Raw genomic sequence first — 12,129 nt, 5'->3', positions numbered from 1 at the left:
ATAAATGTCTCCCTTTTTATATTCATGTAGAAGAAACACTCTGGCCCACATTTTTCATGTAGTTTACGCCAGGTGTTGGTTTAAAGAGCACCTACAAAATCACAAACAGTGATTTGCGGAAAATTTGCAATAAAACGTGCAAAGTTTCTTGCCGCTCCCCAAATTTGGAAAGTGGTTGTGTTCTCCAAGGAGACTTAGTTTACGGCAGAAAACTATGTTAAAACTAATTAAGAAAACTATATGAAAATTTTGGTGGAAAAATGTACCTGCATGGATTTGATCAGCAGCGACCTTCAACATTTCAGCAGTTGTGAAACTACAATTCCCAGCATGCCTTGGCAGATTTTGGCTGGAGTACTAAAGCCTTTGGCTGGCAGGGCATGATGGCAGCTGTAGTTTCACAACAGCTGGCGTTCCAAAGGTTGGAGACACCTGCATTAGATAGTTCAAAATGCACCAGATATCCCAGTCTTAGTAAATGTGGGCCATTAACATTTATGCATTATGCACTACTTTTTTATGACCCATTGCTTGAACATTTTACCTATATTATTCACAGTCCTAGTCAGCCTCTTTATACAATTATTGAATCATCCTTTAAAGCGTTCCTAACCTTTCAGGTGACTTTTCAGAATAAGCTGTCATATGTGTTAACATGAGGAATAACACTATTTCTGACCTATATATGATTGTATCCTGCATTTTTTTGCAGTTTTCCCTCTGCAGGCTCTCTTTCTAATACTCTGTTGCCTCTGAGCTAGTGGTTGGAGCCTAACTGCTATCATGTCTTCTATACACTGCACTAATAGAAGAGAAGAATCCTGCTTTCCTATCTCTATCTACCACGCACATTAGAGATTATATAGTAGTGATTCACTGGGAGATGTGATAGAACTCTTAGGCTATATTCACACGGGAGTGAAAAAAATGGCCATTTAAAACGGATCAACTGTCAGTTCTTCATGGCCGTTTTGCATCAGTGTGTCTCCAAATTTTCATCCGTTTCCCAGTCCGTTTTAACCCCTTAACGCTATGTGACGTAATAGTACGTCACAGGCGCTGTCCTGTTAAAGGCAAACTGACGGACTATTACGTCAGAGTATTAACAGTGTTTTGTGTCGGCAGACACCATTTTAAAGCAGTGATAGCTTAACGCTATCACTGCTTCAAGGCCAGTACCGGAGCTAGCCTCCAATCCGGCAGATTAACCTCTTAGATGCAGCCCTCAAAACCGAGCGCTGCATCTATGGTGTCTACAAGCAGATCGAAACTCTGCAATGAAATTGCGGGGTTCCGATGACTGCTCCGGCAGACCGGAAGCCCAACAATGGCCTCCTGTCTGCCTAGAACGGATGCCTGCTAGGTTCCGCCGCAGTAACAAGATGGCGCTGGCTCAGAAGCTGAGCCTGCGACATCAGCCGCTGGTGTCAGCTGTATGTTAGGCAGGGAACGGAGCTAGCTCCGATCCCTGCCATTAACCCCTCAGATGCGGCATCTTCGTTATTTGTAGCGATCGGCATCGACACGATGTTATCGTGATGATATCGATCATTGCTATGGCAACCGGAGACCTAATAATGGACGGACCAAATAGGCTTGCTGTCAGTGAATGACTGACAGCTCTAATGCATTGCACTACGTGGGTAGTGCAATGCATTAGAGTAAAGATCATCAGAGGTGCAGGACCTCAAGCCCCCTAGTGGGACAAAAATAAAAGTTTAATAAAAGTGTAAAAAGAAAAGTTTCAAGTTAATAAAAACAAAAAACTGCCTTTTTTCCTATAATAAGCCTTTTATTATTGGAAAAAATTAAAACGTTAAAAAAAGTACACACATTTTGTATCGCCGTGTCAGTAACGACCCAAACTATAAAACTATAAACCATGCCAGAACCACTATTTGTTTTTATAACCGCCCCTCACAAAACATGGAATAAAAAGTGTTCATAAAGTTCTAATGTATCCCAAAATAGTACCAATAAAAACTACAACCCGTCCTGCAAAAAACAATCCTTTACACAGCTTTTTGACTGAGAATTAAAAAAGTCCTGGCTCTCAGAATATGGTGACATAGAATGTGCAAAGTGTCCAAAAGCGGATAAGATCGGGCCCCATTTATCATTGCGACACTGGCCACATATGTCTGAAATATTATTTATTTAGTGCATTATTATACCCTCTTATTATGCCCTGATGTACTCCTCACAGCTTACATATGCCCCCACATTATAAACTGAAATACCAGCAAAACCCCAAACAGAACTCCTACCAAGCAAAATCTGTTCTCCAAAAGCAAAATGGCGCTCCCTCCCTTCTGAAACCAAACAGCAGTTTACGTCCACGTATATGGCATCGCCATACCCGTGGGAACCAGCTTAACAGTTTACGAGATGTCTTCGGTGGCACAAACTGGGCACAAGATATTGTGCACTAAAATGGCATATCAGCGGGAAATTGCAATTTTCACTTTGTACCATATGCTGCACATTAATTACTAATGGAAAAACACCTGTGGGGGCAAAATGCTCAGTACACACCTTAAAATACCTTAAGGGGTGTAGTTTCCAAAATAGGGATCACTGCTTGGGGGGTTTGCTTTACTATTTGACCTCAGAGCCCTGCAATTGTGGGCCAATGCTGTGAAAATCACCAAAATGGACCTCAAATGCGCATGTTGCTCTTCACTTCTGAGCTCTGTGATATGTCCAGGCAAATGTTAACTGCCTTGAGGGGTGTAGTTTCCAAAATGGGGTCACTTTTTGGGGGCTTCCACTGTACTCTGGTACCTTAGGGTTTTGCAAATGCGACATGGCACCCAAAAAACAATCCAGCAAAATCTGCATTCCAAATAGCGCTACTGCCTTTCTGAGCCCTGCCATGTGTCCAAACAGCAGTTTATGACCACATGTGGGATATTTCCGTACTCTGGAGAAATTGCTTTACAAATGTTCGGGTGCTTTTTCTACTTTATCCCTTGTGAAAATGAAAAAATGCAACTTTTTAGTGGAAAAAATGTTGATATTCATTTTTAGGACCTAATTCCAATAAATTCTGCAAAAGACCAGTGGGGTCTAAATGCTTACTATACCCATAGATAGATTCCTTAAGGGGTGTAGTTTCCCAAATGCGGTCCTTTTTGTGAGGTTCCGACTGTTTTGGTCCCGAAGGCACTTTGCAAATGTGACATGGCACCCGAAAACCACTCCAGCTAAATTTGAGCTACAAATGGTGATCCTTCCCTTTTGACCCCTGCCGTGTGTCCAAACAGCAGTTTATGACCACTTATGGGGTATTGCCGTAATCGGGAGAAATTGCTTTTCAAATGTTGAGGTGCTTTATCTCCTTTATGCCTTGTAAAAATTTAACATTTCAACATTTTATTAGAACAAAATGTAGATTTTCATTTTCACGGCCTAATTCCACTAAAGTCAGCAAAAAACCTGTGGGGTCAAAATGCTCACTATACCCCTCTTTAAAATCCTTGAGGGGTGTAGTTTCCCAAATGAGGTCACTTTTGGGGGGTTTCCATTGCTTTGGTTCCTCAGGGGCTTTGCTAATGCTACATGGCACCCGAAAATCATTGCCGCAAAACTTGAGCTCAAAAAGCCAAATGGTTCTCCTTCCATTCTGAGACATGCCGTGTGTCCAAACAGCCGTCTATCACCACATATGGGGTATTGCTGTAATCTGGAGAAATTGCTTTTCAAATGTTGGGGTGTTTTTTTCTCCTTTTATGCCTTGTAAAAATTGACAATTTCTACGTTTTATTGGAAAAAATTTAGATTTTCATTTTCATGGCTTCATTCCACTAATTCAGCAAACGCAAACAAAGCAGCCCCAAAATCCTCTAGGTGCTCCTCTGCTTTGGAGGTGTGTGTTTCAGTGAATTAACACACTATGGCCACATGTGGGATATTTCTAAAAACTGCAGAATCCGGGCAATAAATATTGAATTGCGTTTTTCTGGTATAACCTTCTGTGTTACAGAAAGAAAAAAAAGATTCAAAATGAATTTCTGCAAAAAAAAGAAATTTGTAAATTATATCCCTACTTTTCTGTAATTCTTGTGAAACGCCTAAAGGGTTAATAAACTTTCTAAATGCTGTTTTGAATACATTGAGGGGTACCGTTTTTAAAATTGGGTGATTTATGGGGGTTTGCATTGTATGGGCGCCTCAAAACAACTTCACAACTGAACTCGTCCCTGTAAAAATAGCCTTTTGACATTTTCTTGAAAATGTGAGAAATTTCTGCTAAAGTTCTAAACCTTGTAACGTCCTAGAAAAATAAAAGAATGTACAAAAAATGATGCCAATCTAAAGTAGACATGTGGGAAATGTTAATTGGCATTTATTTTGTGTGGTATTACTATCTGTCTTACAAGCAGATACATTGAAAGAGGCTCTGTCACCACATTATAAGTGCCCTATCTTCTGCATGATGTGATCGGCGCTGTAATGTAGATTACAGCAGTGTTTTAGAAAAACTATCAATTTTGACCAAGTTATGACCTATTTATGCTAATGACTTAATACCCAACTGAATGTTTTTTAGCTTTTGACCAAGTGGGCGTTGTAAAGAGAAGTTTATGACGCTGACCAATCAGCGTCATACACTTCTCTCCATTCATTTACTCAGCACATAGTGATCCTACCTTGTTCACCTATGTGCTGTAACTTACTCACACATTAACGTTACTGAAGTGTCTTGAGACTGAATAGAGCTCGCTTCCAGCCAGGACGCGATGTCTATTCACAATCCCGACACTTCGGTAACGTTTGTGTGGGACTTACAGCACAGCACATCGAGATCACGCTGTTATTTACAGCGTGATCTTGCGAGATCACGCTTGCTGTCATTAAGTCCCAAACAAACGTTACCGAAGTGTCGGGAGTGTGAATAGACATTGCGTGCTGGCTGGAAGCGAGGTCTATTCACTCTCAAGACACTTCAGTAACGTTAATGTGTGAGTAAGTGACAACACATAGTGAACAACGCAGGATCACTATGTGCTGAGTACATGAATGGAGAGAAGTGTATGACGCTGATTGGTCAGCGTCATACACTTCTCTTTACAACGCAAACTTGGTCAAAAGCTAAAAAACGCCCAGTTGGGCATTAAGAAAGTCAATAGCATAAATCTAAAATAGGTCATAACTTGGTCAAAATTTATTGTTTTTCTAAATAAAAAAACACTGCTGTAATCTACATTACAGCGTGGATCGATGATATGTAGAAGATAGGGCACTTATAATGTGGCGACAGAGCCTCTTTAAATTTAGAGAAATGCTAATTTTTGCAGTTTTTTGCTAAATGTTGGTGTTTTTCACAATAAAATACTGAATGTATTGACAAAATTTTACCACTAACTTAACCCCTTTAGGACACAGCCTGTTTTGGCCTTGTGGACACAGATGATTTTTTCAAATCTGACATGTGTCACTTTATGTGGTAATGCTTTTACCTATCCAAGCGATTCTGAGATTGTTTTCTCGTGACATATTGTACTTTAGGTTAGTGAAAAAATTTGGTAGATAAATTCAATATTTATTTGTGAAAAACTTCAAATTTTAGCAAAAATTTGAATTTTTCAAAATTTAAACGTATTTGCTTGTAAAACAGATAGTAATACCACACAAAATAGTTACTAGTTAACATCCCCCATATGTCTACTTTATGTTTGCATCATTTTTTTTCACGTACTTTTATTTTTCTAGGACGTTACGAGGCTTAGAACTTTAGCAGCAATTTCTCATATTTTCAATAAAATTTCAATAGGCCATTCTTTCACGGACCAGTTCAGTTCTGAAGTGGCTTTGAGGGCCTTATATATTAGAAAATCCCCATAAATCACCCCATTTTGAAAACTGCACCCCTCAAGGTATTCAAAACCACATTCAGAAAGTATTTTAACCCTTTAGGCGTTTCACAGGAATTAAGGCAAAGTAGAGGTGAAATTTACAAATTTCATTTGTAATAAAAAAAAATCTGTAACACAGAAGGTTTTACCAGGGAAACGCAACTCAATATTTATTGCCCAAATTCTGCAGATTTTATAAATATCCAACATGTGGCCCTAGTGTGGTAATGGACTGAAACACAGGCCTCAGAATCAAAGGAGCACCTAGTGGATTTTTGGGGCCTCCTTTTTTTAGGAATATATTTTAGGCACCATGTCAGGTTTGAGGAGGTCTTGTGGTACCTAAACAGTCGAAACCTCCAAAAAGTGACCCCATTTTGGAAACTACACCCCTCAAGGCATTTTTCTAGGGGTATACTTAGCATTTTGACCCCACAGTTTTTTTGCAGAATTTAGTGGAATTAGTCTGTGAAGATGAAAATCACCTATTTTTCTGTGGAAACATAGAATTTGTTCATTTTTACAAGGAATAAAGGAGAAAAAGCCGCCCAACATTTGTAAAGCAATTTCTCCCGATTACGGCAATACCCCATATGTGGTCGTAAACTGATGTTTGGACCCACAGCAGGGCTCAGGAGGGAAGGAGCGCCTTTTGGATTTTGGAGCGCAGATTTTGCTGGATTGGTTTTCAGTGCCATGTTGGGTTTGCAACGCCCCGGAGGGACCAAAACAGTGGAAACCCCCCCAAAAGTGACCCTATTTTGGAATCTACACCCCTCAATGAATTTTTCTAGGGGTATAGTGAGCATTTTGGCCCCTCAGGATCTTTTTTAGAGCTAAGGTGACCAAAAAACAGCAATTTTTGGCGCTTTAAATTCTTTATTTATTACAGTGTTCACCGTGCGCAATAAATTACGTTTTAATTTATTCTACCGGTCGGTACGTTTACACTGATACCATATGTGTATAGTTTTTTTTAAGTTTTGCAGCGTTTGCACAATAAAATTAAGTTTCTATAAAATAATTTATTTTCTGAGACACGCTATTCTGAGCCGTAACTTTTTTATTTTTTCGTCAAAAAAGCTGTGGGAGGTCTTGTTTTTTGCGGGACGGGTTGTAGTTTTTATTGGTACCATTTTGGGGTAAATGCGACTTTTTGATCACTTTTTATTCTATATCTTGGGAGGGGTGGTGACCAAAAAATAGCGATGCTGACAGTTTTCCGTTTATTTTGTTTGCGGCGTTCACCGTGTGGAAGAATGAACATTATAGTTTCATCGTTTGGGTCGTTACGAACACGGTGATACCAAATATGTGTACTTTTTTTTTTACCGTTTTCGTTTTTTCCCTATAATAAATGACTTATAGGAAAACAAAAACTTTTATTTTGACACTTTTATACAACATTTTTATAAATTTTTTTTTACTTTTTACACTTTATATTTTTGTTTATTAACTTTTTTTTTTACACTTTCTTTTTTTACCTGCAGCTCTGATCGCTGCTAGAATACATTACACTACCTAGGTAGTGTAACGTATTCCAACTGTCAGTGTGACGTCACAGTCACTCTGACAGTTGGTCTACGAGTATCAGCAAAGGCTGATCCTCATAGGCTTACATACATGGCAGACTTGGGGGCCGTTGTCTGGCCCCCGGGTGCCATCTCAAGCATCAGAAGCCCCCACGATTGCATGGGGGCTGCTGATGCGCTACAAAACCGCTACATACCCGCTACATGCGGAGATCGCAATCGAGCCCCACATGTAACGGGTTAATTGCCAAAATCAGCGGCGATGAGACGCTGATCGGCAACACTGTTTGGCTTCCGTTTGCCATAGTAACTATCGGCAAACCCCGCGATTTCGGACCGGGGTCAGCCGATATGTTAGAAACCCCCAAAATTCGGCGATTGCACCCGATCGCCGAATTTAAGGGGTTAATTCGCCGAAATCAGCGGCAAAGGACCGCAGGCCAGCAAGAGGGGACTGTCAGCTGTCGGCGACAGCTGACCTCCCGGTTTCCGGTGCACACTGTCGCCGGGAAAAACTGGGAAAAACTCAGTAACTATACGTCCTCGTGCGGGAACTAACATCCCGCAATGACGGACAGTTACGTCCTCGTGCGGATAGGGGCTAAAGTATAATGTGTCACGAGAAAACAATCTCAGAATCTCTTGGATAGGTAAAAGCATTCCAAAGTTATTACCACATAAAGTGACACATGTCAGATTTGAAAAATGGGGCTGCGTCCTGAACATTCAAACTAGTCCATGTCCTTATGGGGTTAATGGCCGTTTGACATCCATTTTGCATCTTTTTTTCATGGCCGTTAAAAAAACTGATGAATTTCATTTTTCAGGCTTTTTTTTATCCCAACCCCCTGAAAACACCCAAAGGAAGGTCATTGTCATGATTATTTCACAGCCCCCCTGTAGATGATGGCACACAGACCCCCTGTATATGATGGCACACGGACCCCCTGTAGTTGATGGCACACAGACCACCTAGATGATAGCACACAGACCACCTAGATGATGGCACACAGACCCCCAAGATGATGGCACACAACTCCCTGTAGATGATGGCACACAGCCCCCTGTAGATGATGGCACACAGCCCCCCTGTAGATGATGGCACACAGCCCCCCTGTAGATGATGCCACACACACCTCTCCGGAGAAAGCACCACACGCCCCCTGTAGTAATCTTCCGGGACTCTGTCTGTAAATTCAGGACAGTCCCGAAAAATTTGCTACAGTTGACAACAATGCGCCCTGTACTAGAGCCACACTACCCTTGTAGTGAGCGCAACAATACCCGACCTTGACTTCCCTACACACTCACCGATGCAGCGCCGTCTACTTTACATGTGGTCTCTAGTCTCACGGGTTCTGCGAAGGCAGCACGATGACATCATCTCGTCGCCTTCGCAGAACCCGTGAGACTAGAGACCACACCTGAAGAGGACGGCGCTGCATTGGTGATTGTGTCATCGCGCCGCCAATAGCTAGCAAGGGAACCAATAGTTCCCTTGCCTCTTGAATCTCCATGTCACATATCCGTTTTTAACGGTTGTTACATGTATTGACAGCCGTTAAAAACTGATCCATTGACTTCTATGGGGGCCATGAAAACAGCCAAAAATAGGACATGTCCTATTTATTGACGAGAAATATTCACGATGTTAAAAAAATGGCCGTGTGAATCCATCCATAGAACATCATTGTTCTGAAAACAGCCGTGTGTCGTGTGAATGTAGCCTTACTACGAGCAGCTGCATCGTCTGTGTCTCACTCTGCCTTCTCCCTTCTCCCCCTCTCCATAAACTTCTAAGGTGAGCTGTAATATTTTCCCTCAGTGAGCTGAGAGTTAACAGGTGGAAAGTAATTTCAGAGTGAGTGAACAGTTAGGCCCCATGCACACGAACGTGTTTTTTTGGCCGCAATTCCCCCGAAAATCCACGGCAGAATTGCGGCCCCATTCTTTTCTATGGGGCCATGCACACAACCGTAGTTTTTACGGTCCGTGCATGGCCCGGGAACCCGCACCGCAGAAAGAACGGGCATGTCCTATTACGGACATCTTCTGCGGTCCGGGCTCATTGAAAACAATGACGGCGGCCATGTGCATGTCGTACGATTTGCGGGCGGCCCGCGGCTGAGAGTCCGCAACCGGCCGACCCGAAAATCACGGCCGTGCACACGGCTACGGTCGTGCGCATGAGGCCTTAGGAGGTAAGGGGCGGTAGGAGCCTGATAAGTAGAAACAGAGGAATTCTTGTTTGTTACATTGGGGACACAGACCGTGGGTATATGCTGTTTCCACCAGGAGGCTTAACACTAAGAATTAAAAAAGGGAATCCTCCTATACCCTTCCCACAGACACTGAGCTATTTAGTCTTAGCTTAGTGTTGGAGGAGGCTACTGAGAGAAGCAGAGTTTCTACCAAGAATTTTATTTTTATTTATTTTATTCTTTTCTTAATGAAGAGCTAGGAGCACAGGTCTCCATGTGTTGCCTTCTCGGCGGGTGCACAGTGTCCTATGCAAATGCACTGTTGTCTAACCTGCATATGAAAAGAAGCGGGACAAGAGCGTCAGCTCCACTGTCACCCACGAGCATAAGATGCACCTCTAACACCTCTCCCACCATTTTCCCCTAGGTAAAGGCGGTAACACTGAGGGGATATTCCTGCTGCTCCTCACATCTGGGATATGGAGAGCAGGGTAAGTGTTACTTAACCACCGTGCCCCCTTCCCCTGGGCCACTGCATGTGTACTGTAGCGGTCCTCTAGACCAGCCTATTCCCTGGGACTTTCCTTTGGCCTAATCCGCGCCCCGGCACTTTTAGGCCAGCAGCTTCATACTATCCTGCAATAGCACTCCAGCGCGCTCTTTTCCTATTACCACCATTTCTTTCCTTCAGCCCCAACGTTCTCAGGCTGTTTTTCTATCCCACTCGGAACTAGAGGGTATTGTCTTTAAGGAATGGAAGCATCCGGACAAGAAGTTTTCTCATTCTAGCTGTCTGGATGTTTTCCACCCTTTTCAAGAGGGTAATTCTCTGGCGATGGATCCTCTGATTATTCGTTTAGCCAAGGCAGCATGGTGGCTCAGTGGTTAACACTATTGCATTGCTGCGCTGGGGTCCTGGATTCAAATCAAAGAACGTCGTCTGCATGGAGTTTGTATGTTCTCCCCATGTTTGCGTGGGTTTCCTCCGAGTACTCCTGTTTCCACCTACACCCCAAAAACATATTGATAGAGAATTTATATTGTGAGCCCCAATGGGGACAGTAAGTGAGGAATATGTTAGCGCTGCAGAATATGTTGGTACTATATAAGTAACAGAAATAAAATAAAGGCCACTACTTTGTCGATGGCAGATTCCGCATCTTTGAAAGATCCTCTGGATTGCTGCATAGACTACTTCTCTAAAACCACTTTTGAGGCCTTTGGCTGTGCCCTTCGCCCAATTTTTGCATCTGCCTGGGTTAGCCGAGCTATCATTGAATGAGCACACAAACTCCGTCATGGCCCGCTCTCAGGTACTCCCCCAGAGGAATTAGTTGATCTGTCTCCCCTTATCTCGAATGCGTCCAAGTATATCTGTGAAGCTGCCATTGACGCTGCCCGCCGGCCTCTGTCGCTGTGGTGTTGTTCAGATAGCACTAGTTTTTCTCAGGTGCTCAGAATAGGGTCCCAAACCAGTTGAAGAAATAGAAAGAATTGTATTCGGCACACTCTTGGAAAGGTAAAGTGAACGTAACGTTTCGGTCGTAAAACCTTCGTCGGGCACTAGAGGAACATTTACAGGTAGTTTAGTATAATATAGATATTCCATAAGCAAATACAGGATGTAAAGTATTCAGCTTTACAGTGAAATGCATTTTAGAAAATATATACAACAAAGATGTGTACAACATTGGGTAATATAAAAAAGGAAAAGTGTCTAGCATCATGGGACAGTGTAGAGCCACAGGTAGTGTTCTGTAGATAAATATGTTTTGTATGTATAAATAAATCTGTACATATATATATATAACAGTGAAGGAAATAAGTATTTGATCCCTTGCTGATTTTGTAAGTTTGCCCACTGTCAAAGTCATGAACAGTCTAGAATTTTTAGGCTAGGTTAATTACCAGTGAGAGATCGATTATATTAAAAAAAAAACAGAAAATCACTTTGTCAAAATTATATATATTTATTTGCAGTGTGCACAGAGAAATAATTATTTGATCCCTTTGGCAAACAAGACTTAATACTTGGTGGCAAAACCCTTGTTGGCAAGCACAGCAGTCAGACGTTTTTTGTAGTTGATCATGTGGTTTGCACACATCTTAGGGTATGTTCACACGACAGCGTCCGTAACGGCTGAAATTACGGGGATGTTTCCGCCTGAAAACATCCCCGTAATTTCAGCCGTAACGGCATGTGCAGGCGCTTGAACGCCGCGTCCATTACGGACGTAAATGGCGCTGCTATTCATTGGAGTCAATGAGTAACGGCTCCAATTACGCCCAAAGAAGTGACAGGTCACTTCTTTAACGCGGGCGTCTATTTACGCGCCGTCATTTGACAGCGGCGCGTAAATATACGCCTCGTGTGAACAGACAAACGTCTGTCCATTGCTTTCAATGGGCAGATGTTTGTCAACGCTATTGAGGCGCTATTTTCGGACGTAATTCGGGGCAAAAACGCCCGAATTACATCCATAATTAGTGCGTGTGAACATACCCTAAGATGGAATTTTGGCCCACTCCTCTTTGCAG

At 42.3% G+C, this 12,129-nt stretch overlaps 1 protein-coding gene across 3 annotated transcripts in view; it reads left to right on the top strand.

The window, feature by feature from the left end:
- Positions 1 to 12,129, top strand: part of PTCD1 (pentatricopeptide repeat domain 1) — a 66,715-nt gene that overhangs the window by 28,116 nt on the left and 26,470 nt on the right. The window lies entirely within an intron of this gene.

Source organism: Rhinoderma darwinii, chromosome 6 (genome assembly GCF_050947455.1).
Source record: "Rhinoderma darwinii isolate aRhiDar2 chromosome 6, aRhiDar2.hap1, whole genome shotgun sequence".
Taxonomy (NCBI): Eukaryota; Metazoa; Chordata; class Amphibia; order Anura; family Rhinodermatidae; genus Rhinoderma; species Rhinoderma darwinii.
The sequence above is the reverse complement of the archived record's forward strand: the minus strand, read 5'-3'. Positions and strand labels throughout refer to the sequence as shown.